The sequence below is a fragment of the Panthera leo genome, chromosome B1 (assembly GCF_018350215.1).
Source record: "Panthera leo isolate Ple1 chromosome B1, P.leo_Ple1_pat1.1, whole genome shotgun sequence".
NCBI lineage: Eukaryota > Metazoa > Chordata > Mammalia > Carnivora > Felidae > Panthera > Panthera leo.
This window is the reverse complement of record NC_056682.1, coordinates 130,885,469-130,903,684: the sequence shown is the minus strand read 5'-3', so window position 1 is coordinate 130,903,684 and position 18,216 is coordinate 130,885,469. Positions and strand designations below refer to the sequence as shown.

Here is an 18,216-nt window from a genome sequence, read left to right as displayed (position 1 = left end):
CATTAAATTTCAGTAATAAAACATTTATTTTGGTTTTAGAAAGAGGGAAAAAAAGTATTCAAAATTATAATATTTCAGATTTTAATAAAACTAAGAGACTTAATCTTGGCAGTTAACTTTGAGTGCTAAGCAAGAAAATTAAAAATGTATCTACAGCTAGATACATTGTATTGAAACTAGGATATCAAAAATAAAGAAAAAAACACTTGAAATCTACCACAGAAGAAAGTCATATTCCCATACAAGAACCATAATCAGACTACAGGTAGACTTCTCAAGAGCAGAAAAGCAAGCCAGACCCAGTAATACTTTACCACTAAAGAGCTGAGGTAAGCCAATGTTCACCTAGGATATATTCAAAAGAGAAGGGATAATATAATTTCAGACACAGAAAGCAAAAATAAATAAATAAATAAATAAATAAATAAATAAATAAGTAAAAATAAATAAAAATTACTAATCATCTTTTTCCAGAAAGAACTATTCAAAGATGTACTGTAGAAAGAAGAATAAATCCAGAAAAATAAAAAAAAAAGAATAGGAAGCATGAAAAAACAGGAAGCATGAAAATTGGTAAAATATGTTGATAAATTTATTTAACTATTGATTACAATAAATATATAGAGGCTAAAAAGATGAAACTAAAATATTTGTCAATAAGAACAGATTGTTTGGGTGGGAGGAGGCAGGTAAAGCCAAGATCCTTGTTTGATTTAGGAGGAAGATAAGGAATAACTTTGCACATCACAGGAAAAACAGGCAAAAAATGGATAAACAGGGAAAATAAAACCATACAAATGCATAGTAAGAAAAATTGGAAATGGAAGGAAATGACTCTCTCAGAATAGTGACTGTCTCTAGGTTGGGAGGGTATCAGAAAGCAAGAAGTGAAATAGGGGTTTTGGATTATATCTTAACCTTTTGTGCATTAAACGACAAAAAGGGGGCTCCTGGGTGGCTCAGTGAGTTAAGTGTCTAACTTCGGCTCAGGTCATGATCTCACAGCTCATGAGTTCAAGCCCTGTGTCAGGCTCTGTACTGACAGCTCAGAACCTGGAGACTGCTTGGGATTCTGTGTCTTTGTCTCTCTCTGCCCCTCTCCCGCATGCTCATGCTCTCTCTCTCCAAAATAAATAAACATTTTTTAAAAATTTTAAAAAAGACAAAAAGATATGAAGTAAATACGCTAGAATGTTAACATTTGTTGAATGTGGGTGGTTGGTACATAGATAGTCCTTATATTATTCTTTGTATTTTCTGAATGACTAGAGTATCACAAAATGTAAAATGATACTAAAGAAAAACAAAAATAAAAAGTATCATCTCACTACAAATTTATTAATTCCTTTTGTTCTTAGGCTCTGCTTCTGAAGTTTTAAGAGATATCAAGCATTTACCTAGAGCTCATATATTGGAGATCCGTGAAAAACTGTTTTCTTTAAAAAAATATATCAAACAAAATGGAATAACAATGAAAAAAAATCTGCTCATATTCTTTTGTATATTGCTTGCTTCTTTTTAGTTTTGGAATCCTTAGTCTCATGTTCATTTTACGTTTGTTTTAGTTGACTCCTGATAATTAAGCAGAGTATCATTGAGATGCTTTGTGCTACACATATTTAAGACTATCTGGCTGCATAAGTGCAAATAGAGAATCTTTCTTTAGCACTAAATTTACCTTAAGAAATAATACTGGAGGTATTATAATTGTGCATTTTGGAGTCTGTTTCTAGGAACCAGAAAAATCTAATTGGACTACTTGTGGCATTTGGAAAAAACATTGGCAGTTTTTAAAATTGGCAGTTTTACTAAAGACAGATTAGCTGTGTCCTAAATTTAAGGGCTTTCATTGATATACATGATTAGCTTGGAACATAAAGATAATTTAAACCTGAGCACACTGAAGGATATTAAGGAATTATTCTTAGGTTGGGAATATGATTCCAATACTATACAACCTCTATTTCTGATATACATGAGAATTTTTAAATTTAAGCTTGCATGAAATCAATTAATAATTCTCCTGTAGAGGGAAAAAATACCTGTTTATATTCAGAACCAGCCACAAATGTTGCATCCTGGACAAAGTCAAAAAATTAACAGAAAATCTTTTAATACCAATATGGCTTGAAAGACCTGGTGAGAAAAAATATAAACTCAGGTAAATAAGTAGATTAAAAACCATCAGTGCCCTGACTCATAATGACCGACTGAACACACACATTCACTCCGTATGCTGCTGGCAATTCTATTGATGTAACAAAAAGAAAATATATTTATGAAGCACAAACCCGTAAAACAAGAATGGCTTTTGACAATAGGTTAGATATTACCTATGCTGTACCTTTTGTTCTCATGACTTATTCATTTCATAATTAGAAGCCTGCATCTCCCACTACCCTTCACCCATCTTACTCATCCCCCTACCCCCTTCCCTCTGGCAACGATCAGTAATTCTCTGTGTTTATAGGTTTGATTCTGTTTTTTGGATTATTTGTTTTCTTTTTAAAAATTTTTTATTAATTATTAATTAATTAACTAATTAATTAATTGTTTTTTGGTGTTGAGTTGTATAAGTTCTTTTTATATGTTCTGAATATTAACCCTTTATAAAATGTATTATTGGAAAATATCTTCCCCCATTAAGTAGATTGCTTTCTTGTTTTGTTGATGGTTTTGTTTGCTGTACAAAAGCATTTTATTTTGATGAAGTCCCAATAGTTTATTTTTGCTTTTGTTTCCCTTGCCTCAGGAGATATGTCTAGAAAAATGTTGCTATGGCCGATGTCATAGAAATTATTGCATATGTTCTTGTCTATGATTTTTATGGTTCAGGTCTTGTCTTTAGGTCTTCAATCCATTTTGAATTACTTTTGTGTATTGTGTAAGAAAGGGATCCAGTTTCATTCCTTTGCATGCCTCGGCACCATTGTTGAAGAGACTGTCTTTTTCTCATTGCATATTCTTGCCTCCTTTGTCAAAGAGTAATTGGCCATATAATTCTGGGTTTATTTCTGGGTTCTCTATTATGTTCTATTAATTGATGTTCTACTTTTGTGCCAGTACCATACTGTTTTGATTACTACAGCTTTGTAGTGTTTCTTGAAATACAGGATTGTAATACCTCTAGCTTTGGTCTTCTTATTTAAAATTGCTTTGGCTGTTAGGGGTCTTTTGTGGTTCCATGCAAATTTTAGTATTATTTGTCTTAGCTCTGTGAAAAATGCTGTTGGTATTTTGCTAGGGATTGCATTAAATCTGTTGATTTCTTTGGGTAGTATGGACATTTAAAAAATATTCTTCTAATTCATGAGTATGGAATGTCTTTCCATTTCTGTTATCTTCAATTTCTTTCATCAGTATTTCATAGTTTTTAGAGTACAGGGCTTGTCTTTCACCTCTTCAGTTGAGTTTATTCCTAGGTATTTTAATTCTTTTGGTGGGCAATGATAAATGAAATTATTTTCTTAATTTTTCTTTCTGCTACTTTGTTGCTAGTATACAGAAATGCTACCATTTTGGGGGTGTTAATTTTATACCTTGCAACTTGACTAAAAGTAATAAATACATTTTTTTTGGTGGAGTCTTTAGGGTTTTATATGTATGATATCATGCCATCTGCAAATAATGAGGTTAATTTCTTCCTTACTGATATGGATGTCTCCTATTTCTGTTTCTTATATGATCGCTATGGTTAGAACATTCCTTACTATGTTGAATAAAAGTGATAAGAGTGGACATCCTTGTCTTCTTCCTGATCTTAGAAGAAAAGATTTCAGTTTTTCTTCAATGAGTGTAGTGTTAACTGTAGCTTTTTTATATATGGCCTTTATTATGTTGACATATGCTCCTGAAGACTAGAAGTCTTAAACCAAAGTATCAGCCAAGACTTGATCTGTTTAAAGGCTGCAGGAGAGGATTTTTCCTTGCCTTTTCCTAGTTTCTGGTGATTGATGGCAATCAATCCATAGCATTATTTGGCAGGTAGACACATCACTCTGATCTCTGCCTCTGTCATCACAGGGTATTCTCCCTGTATCTGTCTGTGTCCAAATTTATCTCCTATTATGAGGAAGTCAGTAATTGGATTAGGGCCCACCCTTAATGCTTTATGACCTCATCTTAACTTGACGACATCTACAAAAACCCTATTTCCCAAAAAGGTCACATTCACAGATACTAGGGGTTAGGACTTAAACATATATTTTGGGGGGATATAATTCAAATTCAAACCAAAACATCGAAGAAGAAGAAGAAGAAGAAGAAGAAGAAGAAGAAGAAGAAGAAGAAGAAGAAGAAGAAGGAGGAGGAGGAGGAGGAGGAGAAGGAGGAGAAGGAGGAGGAGGAGGAGGAGGAGGAGGAGGAGGAGGAGGAGGAGAAGGAGGAGAAGGAGGAGAAGGAGGAGAAGGAGAAGGAGGAGAAGAAGGAGAAGGAGGAGAAGGAGAAGGAGGAGAAGGAGAAGAAAGAAGAAGAAGAAGAAGAAGAAGAAGAAGAAGGAATCAAAAGCTTCCAGAATGACCATTACTATCAACAAACAGACAAGTTACTTACAAGGAAACAAAAATAGCAATGGTCTACTCCTCAACAACACTGTGTGGGAGAAATAAAATAAAATAATATCTTCAAAGTATTGCAAAGATATAATTTGAAGCTAAAATACTATAACCCCTCTCCCCCAAAAATTATCAAATTGAAGACAAAAAATTTTTTGTTCAATCATATAAGTTTTCTAAAAGTTAGCCTTTTAGATCAAATGTTTTTTGGTGAACCCATCCCTTCTTTTACATCCTCTTTTCCCATAGCCTAATTGCAGCTAAGTTTGCTCACATTATATAATTCTGGCTAATGATAAGGGATTTTGTCATAGGGTTCATTAAAAAGGTTGTTTTATTATTTTTTTAAATTTATTGATGAAAATTCCATTGTTTTCTTTTTCTGTCTTTCCTACTAGAAGGTTTGCATTGAGGCCTGAGGCAGTAACTTTTCTATAACCATGAGGAAAAGAAAGTGGTAGAGCTGTTGGTCTATTATTATTATATAGCCCTGTACAAAGCTATCAGCCACCTATATCCAGTATTCTAGTTACAAAACACAAATAAATCCTATTTGTCTAAGCTATTGTTACATATGTATCTTACTAGCAGACAAAGACAGTCCTCACTAACACATTACCATTAGATCCTTTTTGAAACTATTATTTGAGGATTTATTCCAGAAAAAGGAAGAAATTCTAGGAAAGATGAGATGGAAGACAAGAAACAGTGATAATAAAAGAAATCAACAACAATATTCAAGTTTTAATGGAATTATGAACAAATTAGTAACATTTTCAAATTTAAATTCAAAATGCCTTCAGGTAGTACTTTGGGAACATAGTGAAGGAAAGTACAGATAGAATAAGGCTTCTGATATAGTTGGAGCCAATATTAATTGTACATTTATTAATGGCATTTTTTTTTTATTAAGAATTAAAATAATGGGCACCTGAGTGGCTCAGTCAGGTAAGTGTCTGACTTGGTTTTAGCTCAGGTCGTGATCTCACGGTTCATGGGTTTGAGCCCCACAATGGGCTCTGCACTGATGGTATAGACCCTGCTTGGGATTCTCTCTCTTTCCCTCTCTCTCTGCCGCTTCCCTATTCACACTCTCTCTCTCTCTCTCAAGATAAATAAATAAACATTAAAAAAAAGAATTAAAATGGTCAGAAAAAAGAATACAAAATAGATCAGCTTATAAACTGATAGAAAAACACGACCGCAGAAACACAATTATTCCAATAAGCTGTACAAATAGTAAGACAAAGAAATGGCAAAAAACATGGTGAATAAAAAAATTCGTAAAAATTTATAAAATAAAAAATAAAATGCAGAAATAATTTTAAATGTATCACTTCCCATAATAAGTGTTCAACAAATTACTCTATTAAAAAGAGAGGGCTAATCACATTTGGTAGGAGATAAAATATACAACCACAAGGTGTTTGCAGGAGACATACCGAATACAAAAAGAATTAAAAGGCTGAAAATAAAGAGATGAAATAGAAATCTCAGAATCAGCAAAGGCAGCAAGAACAATAGAAGTAGTGGTATAAGTAACATACAAAAGAATGTATGACATCTTTGACAGCAAATATAAAAGTGTTTGACACCAAATAATATATCATCAAGACAAATTAAGAAAAATATGATATAAATGTAAAGATAATTCAATAAATTCTCAGTTTTAATGGAGAACATAAACATATTTTTCTCAGAAATCAACAAGTTAAATACATAAAAATAAATTTAAAAATTAAAGATTGAATAAAGAAATCATAAAGGTTTATTTATAGCCATATCTTAAACTTTATAACCAACCAAGAGAACCTTTCCTTTTAAAGTATCCAAGGGATATTTGTAAAATTGACCATATGTTAATTCGCTAAGAAATTCTCCAAAGCAGAAATTATATCAGTATTTTCTGTTAATACAATATATTAAACTAAAAATTAAAAAGAAAAAGAGAATAATTGTAAAATAAAATTATAAAGAAACTTGTCTACATTAGGATCAAAATTTAATAAAATATGTACAATACTTATACACAGAAAATACAAAACATTGCTGAAAGAAATGGAAACCTAAATAAGGGGATAGATAGACCATGTTCATGGATTGGAAGATTCAATGTTATTAAGATGTAAAAATACACTAGCCAAAAACACACTTATTAATAAAAATGTTTTACATTAAATGAGCCAATGAGTTAAAAGAGTACATTAAACTCACATAATGTAAGAAGAAAGAAATTGATAGGTATACAAGGAAAACAAACTAAACCAAAAATGGTCTGATCAATAAAAAACAATGCTAATTACCTTAAAGATAAAGTAGACAACCATTGGATGATGTGATAAAAGAAAAAGGAAAATGGATTAAACATTAGGAATAAGGAAGAGGGTATAACTATTGATATATATTCATGTTTTTTCGTACAAAGGAACTGACATAATTTTTAGTGATTAGTTTGACAATCTAAATGAAATGGATAAAACTTCAGGAAAATATAAACTACCAATATGAAGAGATTGAAAATGTTACTCATACAATAACTGTAGGTAATAATTAGTATAACTAATTGTAGTAGTTATGTGTAATTATTTTTAATAACATTATGATATCAGTATTATTTCCATTTTAGAAATTAGTATTCTAAGACATAGAGAAGTCAAGTAACTTGATTAGGTAACATAACCATTAAAAGGTAGAAGTCTTGGGGGCACCTGGATGGCTCAGTTGGTTGAGTGTCCGACTTCAGCTCAGGTCATGATCTCACGGTCTGTGAGTTCGAGCCCTGCATCAGGCTCTGTGCTGTCAGTTCAGAGCCTGGAGCCTGCTTCAGATTCTGTGTCTCCCTCTCTCTCTGCCCCTCCCCTGCTCATGCTTTGTCTCTCTCTCTCTGTCAAAAATAAATAAACATTAAAAAAAATTTAAAAAAAAAGGTAGAAGTCTGTCTACAAAATCCATAATATTATACACTACATTATGCCATTTAAATAGAATTTTTGTTTCTTTCCTTCCATAAGAAAGATTTTATGCTTTAGCTTAGGAAATAACCCTGCATATTATACACAAAAAAGAAAAAAAAATGCCTTTATTTATGCAAGTATAATTGGCATATGATACATTTACTTTCAATCATCCCAGAAGGTATTAAATAATATATTCATCAATTTAACAAATGCTTATTAAACGTCTATTTACCCATTAGGGAAAACGGACACTGGAAATCCGAAAGTGATTAAATCACAATTCTTCTCTATAAGAACTCTCAGTTTAAGGTAGAATTGAGTTATATTCTCATATTAATACTTTAATAGTACAGTGTTATAGGAATGGCAATAATAATAATAATGTGAACAAAGTTCAATAAGTGAACAAAGAAAGGAATGAATAACTCTGTGTGGAAATCAGGAAACATCCATAATTTTCTAGACATCTACTGAGTTCTAGATGAAGTAATATGATATGATAAAAACTTACCAGAAATCTGTAAAAATATCTAAAAAATATAATGTATGCCTAACATCCCCTACACTGCAAAAGAAACCTGTCATTGATGAAAGGCAGTGACTGGAAATTATTTTTCTTCATTTAAGAACTAATTTGTCTTGAAGACTGGCCTGTCAACTATTTACCTGAGGTTGCTTTATATATGTAAATGTATTAATCTCCACAGCACTGTTATGAGATAGGCATTTTTACCCATTTTACAAATGAGATAACTGAAGCCCAGAGACACTAATTATCATTCTCTAAAAAATATAACTACGGCAAACAGAAGAGTAAGAACTAAACTCTAGGTTACTCTTCTTGTGTCTGTTATATAATAATGGTGGGGGCAGAGCAGGCAGATGATATTGTTTTAGGTTAATGATCCTGGAGAAAGTTATGGGAATTACAGAAAGGGAGCTCCTTTAGACTGACAACCAAACTGGACCAAATGGAATATGATAAACAGACTAACAGGTGGAAAAGGTCTGGGAGAAATTTACAGATTCTGGGGTGTCAAAGAGGAAGAAATGCAATATTTTCTGTTCCAATGTACACACTGTATGTGAAGGAAGTTGAGACTTTCATGAGTATTTGACATATGAAAGAGAAAAGCTGACTGGAAAGCAGGTAAACAGGGAAGAGTGACCAGGGACAAACCTGGAAGATGAGCTTTGCAGACATGACTACTTTGCCTAGGGTTTGTTTTGCTTATCCTCACCTGGGTGGGGACAAAGCAAGCTGTATTTAAGGAAACTGTCATGTTCAGGTGTGAGTGTAGGCAGCTGTGCTTAGAATAAGACTTTATTATAAAAGTAGCTTTTATCCAGGAGATGTGGTTGCTTGAGATCGTTATTTAAACCAGGGATCTTTACGTTTTTTCGGCGGGGGTGGGGGGAATCAGAGACTCCTTACTAAAAAGGCACTTCCTGGAGAGCAGAGAATGGGAGACTCTGGAGAGGAAGCAGGAATACGATGAGAAGGACTGGCTGTGAGGTTGGTGGGTTTCCTGGTTTCTCTCTTAAGTATGCACCCATCAGCAGATCACTTGGTCAGGAATAAAAGTTGGTTAGAACAGGTGAAAGACCTATAGGCAAAGAAGGGGTTTCTGCATCCAGTGGTCTTAGACTCCTCCTCCTCCTTAAAGTCTCAGGAAGTCTGAGATTAGACTTGAAATATTAATAAGCCCATTCCTCTTGAGGTCCTTGAAGCAGCATTATTACATCTTCTTATTATATAGTCCAAATTTTAAGTTTTTTCTATATTCAGGACAGAGGCCAGATAAAATGATAAGATAGAAAAAGTTTGATTTGGGCTTTGCTTTTTCAACCCATACAACTTCCTTTCTCAGGCCCACTCTGCCAAGTTCCTAGAATACTCTTGCTGCCATTCACACATATACTTAGCCTCCCGTCATCACAATTGCTTGTCTTTTGTGTATTATTTTAGTAATCCCATTGAGGGAAAATCTTTACAGGTGTTGGAGGATAATAGTCATTGTATTATGCCTAGTGGGGCTGTTTGCATTTTAACTAAAGATCCTTATGATGTGCAAGTAATCTTTAAAAGAGGAATTTCAGGTACCCTAGAAGCCTATGGTAAAAAGATTTGTGAAGCTGAAAAACAATTTTTTCTTGGAAGGTTTTTTTTTTTTTTAAATCCACAAAAACTGAGGGAAATGGACCTGAATTTCTTCACAGGCCCTATGGGAACTAATGCTATTTTGATCTGCATTAATATAGTATTGGGAAAATACATTCCTTCCAGTTGTACCCTTAATTCTAATACAGAGGATTACTACTACTACAAAGCTACATACCTCATCTGTGCATAAGACTAGCTCTGGCTACTGCCACCAGATACATAATGTAGACAATGCCAACAACACATTTTACCCCTCTCTACCTTAAGGTCATGAGAGGCCATATGATCCTCCATTACAGAGTTTTCAGGAGAGACATGAGAACATAATTCAACAGACTGTATTGCTTTCCTTTATTACATTGGAATAGCTTTAATTTGGGAGGAAATCCAGAAAGGTGATAGCTGTGACAACTCACCCGGTAAATTAAAATGGCCATCTGTTTAAAAATAAATAAATAAAAAGCATTTTCAGAGGATCAGGCAGAAATATAGCAATCACAGCCAGGATTGATATTTTTAGTAATTGTCATTCTTACTAGAATAATTTCTTCCTGTCACTCTTCAAAGCACAGTACATTTGGGTTTTTTTCCTTCATAAGCATACACATTCTTATTGAACCTTTCATAAAACATGACATATTTCTATCCAACTGCCTCCCTTTCCACTCCCAAATTAACCTTTGACGACCTCACTGTTACCAATAATTTAAAGATAATTCCTTGATTGACATTCTTCTTACCAAAATGATAATTTCCCAGTGACAGATGGTATCCCAATCCTAACATCAATTATTAACTGGGAAAAGTTTTTTTCTTTCTTTCTTTTAATGGAATAAGGCAAATCAACTAGTTAGTGAGATTCTACCATGTGTTTACCTTTGGATGACAAAAGACAAGATAAAAGTAATTCATAGTTTTGGAGTATCTGCTATGGTTTTAGCATTTAAACATAAATAACCTTACTTGAAGTTCAGAGTAGCTAAGCAAGCTTCCCAAAGTTATATACCTACATAGCTTTGAAGTAATAGATTCAGGGTTCAACTTCAAATCTGGGTAATTTGAGGACTGAGAAAAGACTCAGCAAAATATCCTGCTTCCAGGTATAGAAAAATCTCTTAGAGTGCAGAAAGTTAGGGGTATGACTAAATAGCAAAGGTAAAGCCTCAGCAATCCAAAACACTTCAGATGAATGTGTAAAAGAAAGAGTGTGTCCCACTTGCCAAAAATTATGTGACTGGAAACGCGGTGGAGCTTGCTTTTCTTGAAGCAGGGAGCAGAGGAAAGGACCTTCTATGGATTCAGGTCCTGGAGTCTGGAGGAATACTGGAAGAATGGTTTTAGTGTTGGGGGTTGAGGTGGCCTTGACATTGAAGACAAGCCAGAGTGAGCAACACTGTCACCAAGTCTCTGGGCTACCTCCTGACACCCCCATGGTGAAAATCCTAGGTCATGTCTAACTTCCAGCATCATAAAATAATTAGTGAGACTGATTCTTTGGACATTAGAAAAGTAGCACCTTCTCCCTGAGATAATAGGAAAAGGATGTTTCTGAGCACAGCATGTGGATGGCATAGACCATCGAACATCTCCATCACTATCCACCTGCATAAAGAAACTGGATGTCTATGTGGAAGAGAACAAAAAATGCTGTATCTGTGACATGCTCTAACACAGAGAGCTCATGGTTTGGGTGGCATGGAGTGACCGTTGCTTACTGGAACTCTGGGGAGGAGAAGCATTTTCACTATCATCCTAAAAAGAGAAACCACTGCCAGACCAGCAGAGGTAGTTTCTGCCTCATTCAGTCACTGTGCTGATCAGTCAACCACCCTTGTCTCACGGCAATATCACACATCCTTGAGAACATAACACAAACAAGCTAAGAATTCTTCCCTCCAGGCAAATGGCCAATCAGATCCTTTGCAGCTGTTAGTGGGATGATGCTAACAAGGACAAGTAAATGCTGCATCCTGTTATTTTCAGGCAATTGTAGACAAGATAAATGAGATGCCACTACTGATGGAAAGTTCAGAGTCATTTAGTTTTTACATATTAAAAACAACAGTTTGTATCTCAAGCTAGTACGTGGAACAAATCAGTTATAGTAGCTACCTTCTTCTAGCACTTTCCTATTCAAATACTATATAAACTTAACTAGAATAGTAGCTTTTAAATATTTCTGACCTTGTACGTAAAATAAGAAACAGGGGTGCGTGTGGGCTTAGTCAGTTAAGGGTCTGACTTTGACTCAGGTCATGATCTCCAGGTTCGTGGGTTCAGGCCCCGCCTTGGGCTCTGCGCTGACAGCTCAGAGCCTGGAGCCTGCTTAGGATTCTGTGTGTCCCTCTCTCTCTGCCCCTCCCCCACTCGCACTCTCTCTCTCTCAAGAATAAATAAACATTAAAAAAATTTTTAAAAAGTAATGTATCTTACACCGTGAAGCAGAAAACATATATATATATATATATATATATATATATATATAAAATGGAAATACAAGCTTCACAAAACAATACTATCCTTGATCACATGCAGTACACTCCAGTATTTTCTCCTGTTTTCTTTTATTGAAAAAATTGTGAAACAGATTAGAAACTACCACTAGAAAATGACTGGCCTAGATTAAAGAGAAATTCAAATTGGCTGGAAGTGCTTTGACTGACGGAATGAACATATATTGGTTTCATGGAATCACCCATTTCTAAAATGCTCAAAAGCATCTTTATAATACACCATTTTAAAATTTGTTTGGGACAATTTAAATTATACTTATAATGAAGTTATTATTTTCCTACTTTAAACATCCAATCTCTAGCCCATCTCTACCTTCCTACATATTTTGTATTTATATATTTCTTCAGATTTCACTAACTCTGGTTCTATGATGTCTCAGGCTTCTTTAATGTCCTGTTTTGTCTATGCATTTTATCTATTAATCTAGACTCTATCTCATTCAAAGAAGATAGTTGCTCAATTAAAATTTTTTAATATACATAATTTTAAAGCAATTTCAAGTTTACAGAAAAATTGGGAGGAAGATAGAGAAGTTCCTCATATGCTCCCTGCCTTGCATAGTCCTTTCCCATTATCAAAATTCCTCCCACCAGAGTGGTACACTTATTGCCATCAATGAACCTACACTGATATTACCAAAAGTCCATAGTTTTACAGAGTTCACTCTTAGTGTTATACATTCTATGGTTTTGGACAAATCCACAATTACATATATCCACCATTACAGTATCAAGAATATTTTCACTTCCCTAAAAATCCTCTGTTCTCTGCTCTTTCATTCTTCCTTCCCCCCAAAGCCCTGGTAATCATGGACATTTTTATTTTCTTCATAGATTTGGCTTTTCTAGAATGGTTGGAATCATACAGTATGAATTCTTTTCAGATTGGCTTTCTTCACTTAGGAATATGCATTTAAGATTTCTCCCTGTCTTTTCGTGACTTGATAGCTCATTTCTTTTTAAGCACTAAATAATATTCCATTGTCTAGATATACCAGAGTTTATTTATCCATTAACCTATTAAGGAGTATCTTGGTTGATTCCAAGTTTTGGCAACTTTATTTTTTTATTTCTTTTTTAAATGTTTATTTATTTTTGAGAGAGAGAGAGAGACACAGAGAATGAGCAGAGGATGGGTCAGAGAGAGAGGGAGACACAGAATCCAAAGCAGGCTCCAGGCTCCAAGCTGTCAGCAGCACAGAGCCCGATATGGGGCTTGAACTCACAAACTGGGAGATCATGACCTGAGCTGAAGTCAGATGCTTAACCCACTGAGTCACCCAGGTGCCCCACCAAGTTTTGGCAACTTTAAATATAGTTGCTAAAAACATCCGTGTGCAGGTTTTTGTGTGGACATGTTTTCAACTTTGGTAAATACCGAAGAGGGCAATTGCTGGATTACATGGTAAAAATATGTTCAGTTTGGTAAGAAACTGCCAAACTGTCTTCCAAAATGGCTGTAACATTTTGCATTCCCACTAGCAATGAATGAGAGTTCCTGCTGCATCACATCTTCAATGATATTTGCTGTGTCAGGGTTCACAGTTTGGGCCATTCTAATAGTTGTGTAGTGATATCTAATTGTTGTTTTAACTTGCATTTCTCTGATGATATGTGATGTAAAGTATCTTTTGGATGCTTATTTGTTATGTGTGTATTTCTCTGGTGAGGTGTATGTTGCTGTCTTTGCCTTTTAAATTAGGTTGTTTTATTGTTGATTTTTAAAGTCTTTTTATATATTTTAAGTCACAGTATTTTACCGTTTTTTTTTTTTTTGCAAACATTTTCTCCCAATCTGTGGCTTATCTTTTTATTCTCTTAACTGTCTTTTGAAGAGCAGAAAATTTTAATTTTAATTAATCCCAGTTCATTGATCCTTGCTTTCATGGATCATGCCTCTTGTGTTGTATCTAAAAGTCATTTCCACTCTCCAGGTTATCTACATTTTTTCTTATGTTATCCTCTAGGAGTTTTACAGTTTTATTTATATTTACAGCTTTGTTTTGTTTTGAGTTAATATTTTTGGAAATCGTGTAAACTCTGTGTTGAAATGGTCCTCCTCTTTCTCGTTCTGAATGTAGTTGTCCACTTGATCCAGCACCATTTGTTAAAAACATCATTTTTGCTTCATTGGCCTTTGCTCCTTTGGCAAAGATCAGTTGACTATATTTATGTAGTTCTATCTTTAGGCTCTCTATTCTGTTCCATTGATTTATTTGTCTATTCTTTTTGCCAATACCACTGTCTTGATTAATATAGCTATATAGTAGGTCTTGAAGTCTGATAGTGTTAGTTCTTGAATTTTGTTCTCTTTCAGTATTATGTTGGCTATTTTGATTTTTGCCTCTTCATATGAACTTTGGAATCAGTTTGTTAATATCCACAAAATAACATGCTAGGAATTTAATTGGGAACAAATTGAACCGATATATCAGGTGGGGAAGAACTGACATATTGACAATATTGATTCTCCTTATCCATAAACACAAAACATCTCTACATTTATTTATATCTTTGATTTGATCAAATATGCAGTACTTTCCTCATATAGATCATGTACATAATTTGTTTAATTTATACCCAAGTTTTTCTTTTTTTGATGCTAATGTAAATGGTATTACTTCTTAATTTCAAATTTCACTTGTTTATCAGTAGTGTATAGGATGATATGGGTGTGTATTCTTCAGTTCTTTCCAGTTTTCCACATAAATGATTGTAATCTGTAATGACAGTTTTGTTTCTTTCTTCCTAATCTGTATACTTTTGATTTAATTTTCTTTTTTATTTTTTTGTACTAGCCATAACATTCAGAAAGATATTGAAAAGCAGTGGTGAGAGAGGACATCTATGCCTTTTTCCTACTCTGTGTGGGTAAGCTTCAAGTTTCTCACCATTAAGTTGTTTTATTGGTTTGTTGGCTTGTTTGTTTATAGATATTCTCTATCAAGTTGAGGACCTTTCCTTCTACTCCTAATTTACTGAGAATGGGTTTTAGATTTTGTCAAATCTTTTTTCTACACTTAGTGATATGATCATGTTGACTATTCTTCTTTAGCTTATTAATATAATGGATTATATTAACTGATTTTCAAATATTGAACCAGCCTTATATACATAAAATAAATGCTACTTTGACATGGTGGGTAAGTTTTTTATATATTGTTGGATCCAATTTGCTAATATTTTATTGAGGTTTGCACCTATGTTCATGAGACATATTGGTCTGTAGTTTCCTTTTCTTGTAATGGCTTTGTCTGGTTTGGATATTAGGGTAATGGTAGCCTTATAGAATGATCTAGGAAGTATTCTTTTATCTTCTGTCTTCTGAAAGAGATTATAGAGAATTGATATAATTTCTTCTTTAAATGTTTGGTAGAATACATCAATGAACCCATCCAGGCATGGTGCTTTTTGTTTTGGAAGGTTATTAATGATTAAATCAATTTTAAATAGATATAGGCCTATTAGATTGCTTATTTCTTATTGTGTGAGTATTGGAAGATTATGTCATTCAAGGAACTGGTCCATTTTGTCCAGGTTATCATATCTATGGGTTGTTCTTGGTATTCCTTTATTCTCCTTTTAATGTCCATGGGATCTGTAGTGATATTTCCTCTTTCATTTTTGCTATTACTAATCTGTATTATTTTTCTTTTTTCCTTAGTTAGCCTTAGTTACTCTAAAGTTTGCAATATGCATTTACTACTAATCCAAGTTCACCTCAAATCACACTATACTACTTCATGGGTGGCGCAAGTACAATATAATAACAAAATAATCCTAATTCCTCCCTCCCATCTCTCATATCATTGATGTCATTAATTTACTTCTGCATAAATATACATTAGACTGTGCATGCACACACATGCACACACACACACATATACATATGCATACATAATCAAATATATTGTTGCTATTATTATTTTGAGGAAAGTATTATCTGTTGGATTGATTGAGAATAAGAAAAATAAAAGGTTTCATTTTAATTTCACTTCTCCAGTGCTTTTCCTTTATTTTTATATATTCAAGTTTCTGACTTATGTCATTTTGTTTCTTTCTAAGGAATTTTTTTTAACCATTTCCTAAAAGGTCTGCTGGCAACAAATTCTCTCAATTTTTGTTTTCTGATAAAATCTTTATTTTTCCTTTACTTTTGAAGGATAATTTTTCAGAGTAAAGAATTATAAATTGAACTTTTTTTCTCTCAACACTTTAAATTTTTACTCTACTCTCTTCTTGTGTGTATAGTTTCTGAGACATCCAGTGTTATTCTTATTTTTGTTCCCTTACAGATAAGATGCTTTCTTTTGGTATTTTTCAGGATTTTTTCTTTATCTTTAATTTTCTCAAGGTTGAAAACTGATATTTTTATCCCTCTGAGTTGCCATTCATTTAATTAATTTGGTAACTGCTGCTTTCCAACTATTCATAAATATTTATTTAATTTTTGTCACTTAAAAGTTGTGTATCAATGGTGACAATATTCCTAATAACTTTTAAAATTTTCGGAAAAAGAATTGATATAATGACATTTAGTATAGCATTTTTAGAAACTTTGAAAAATTTTGTTAATTTATTTGTATCTGTTTTAAAATGAGTTTATAAATTATAAGCTTTCAATTAATTAATTTTATTTTTAAATTTTATTTTTTATCACTGACTAAAATTTATAAGTTATAGTAAATGCACAATTTTTTAAGTGTTCACCTTTGGCAATTATGTACACCACCCAAAGTGAGAAATAGATCATTTCTTTCACACAGAAAGTTACCTTGTGCTTCTTTCCACTTAAATGTTTTCCTTCCTGAAGGCAACCACTTTCTGATTTCTGTGTTAAGAACTGAAAAGTGTATATAACTTCAGTCTTCTTGAAAATTAGTAAGTTATCCTGTCAAAGTTTCACAGATTCTAAATTTTTTTAGGTTTATTTATTTATTTTAGAGAGACAGAGAGAGTGAGCAGGAGAGGGGCATAGAGAGATGGGGAGAGAAAATCCCAAGCAGGCTCCACTGTCAGCATGAAACCCAATGTGGGGCTCGAACTCATGAACCATGAGATCATGACCTGAGCTGAAACCAAGAGCCGGATGTTTAACCGACTAAGCCACCCAGGCGCCCCTCACAGATTCTAATGGAAGACATAAATTATAATAATAGTGAAACAATTTTCCGTTCCAGGCAAAGAAGGCATGAAAACTGATTAGAGCCATTAAAGCGAGGACCAGGACAAAAACGTTATAAGAGATAGTGAACAAATAATAGAAGTCATTAATGAGATTAGTGACATTATAAGACAAGACTCAGGAGCTTGCTCAGGCTCTCTGCTTTCTGGTATGTGAAGATAAAATGATACATCAGTAGTCTGCAACTTTTCCAGAAGAGGGCCATCATCAAAACCCAACCCTGGTAGCACCCTGATCTCAGACTTTCAGCCTCTTGATGGAGACTGATTGGTGTGATGTTCACCAAATGATGTGATGTTCACCAAATGACTTCTAAGATTCTTAGTTTCATCATTTGATTCTAATTTTATTTTGAAGTACATTAATTTAAAAGGCAAAAGTCCAATTTAGCATATTACAAAATTAGCAAGACCTATGTGAGGTAATGATATGTTTTCATGAAAAAAGATTTTTCACTTGATACAATAGTATAAAAGTGAACTATAAATGCCTAAGACTAATAGCCATGATGAGATCTAAACTGAGGCAATTTTTATCTATCATAGGGAACCGTGCTAAACACACACACACACACACACACGCATGTATGTATGTATTCATTTATTTTATTTTCCTATAGTTTAATGATCAGTGTTACTATTTTTATATTACATAATGGATTTCTACCACCTTGTTAGAGAAAGTCAATTGCTTTTTAAACTGTGAATGTTCAGGTGACACAGTCCTGACCTGTAATACATAACAGGAAGTCAGTGGGTGGAGCTTTCTTGAAGTTTTTTAAAAGGATCTGATTTAGCTGGCTTGTTCAAATGGAATTATACTCATAGAATAGTTTCACTATCAG

At 33.5% G+C, this 18,216-nt stretch overlaps 1 long non-coding RNA gene across 2 annotated transcripts in view; it reads left to right on the top strand.

The window, feature by feature from the left end:
• The window catches only part of LOC122218046, a 263,924-nt gene that overhangs the window by 127,571 nt on the left and 118,137 nt on the right, over positions 1–18,216 (top strand). Inside the window, exon 3 of one of the 2 annotated variants that reach the window (XR_006201822.1) lies at positions 14,986–15,058. The exons of the other annotated variant lie outside the window; for it this stretch is intronic. This is a non-coding gene — a long non-coding RNA (uncharacterized LOC122218046). The remainder of the gene's footprint in view (positions 1–14,985; positions 15,059–18,216) is intronic. 2 annotated transcript variants of the gene reach the window in all.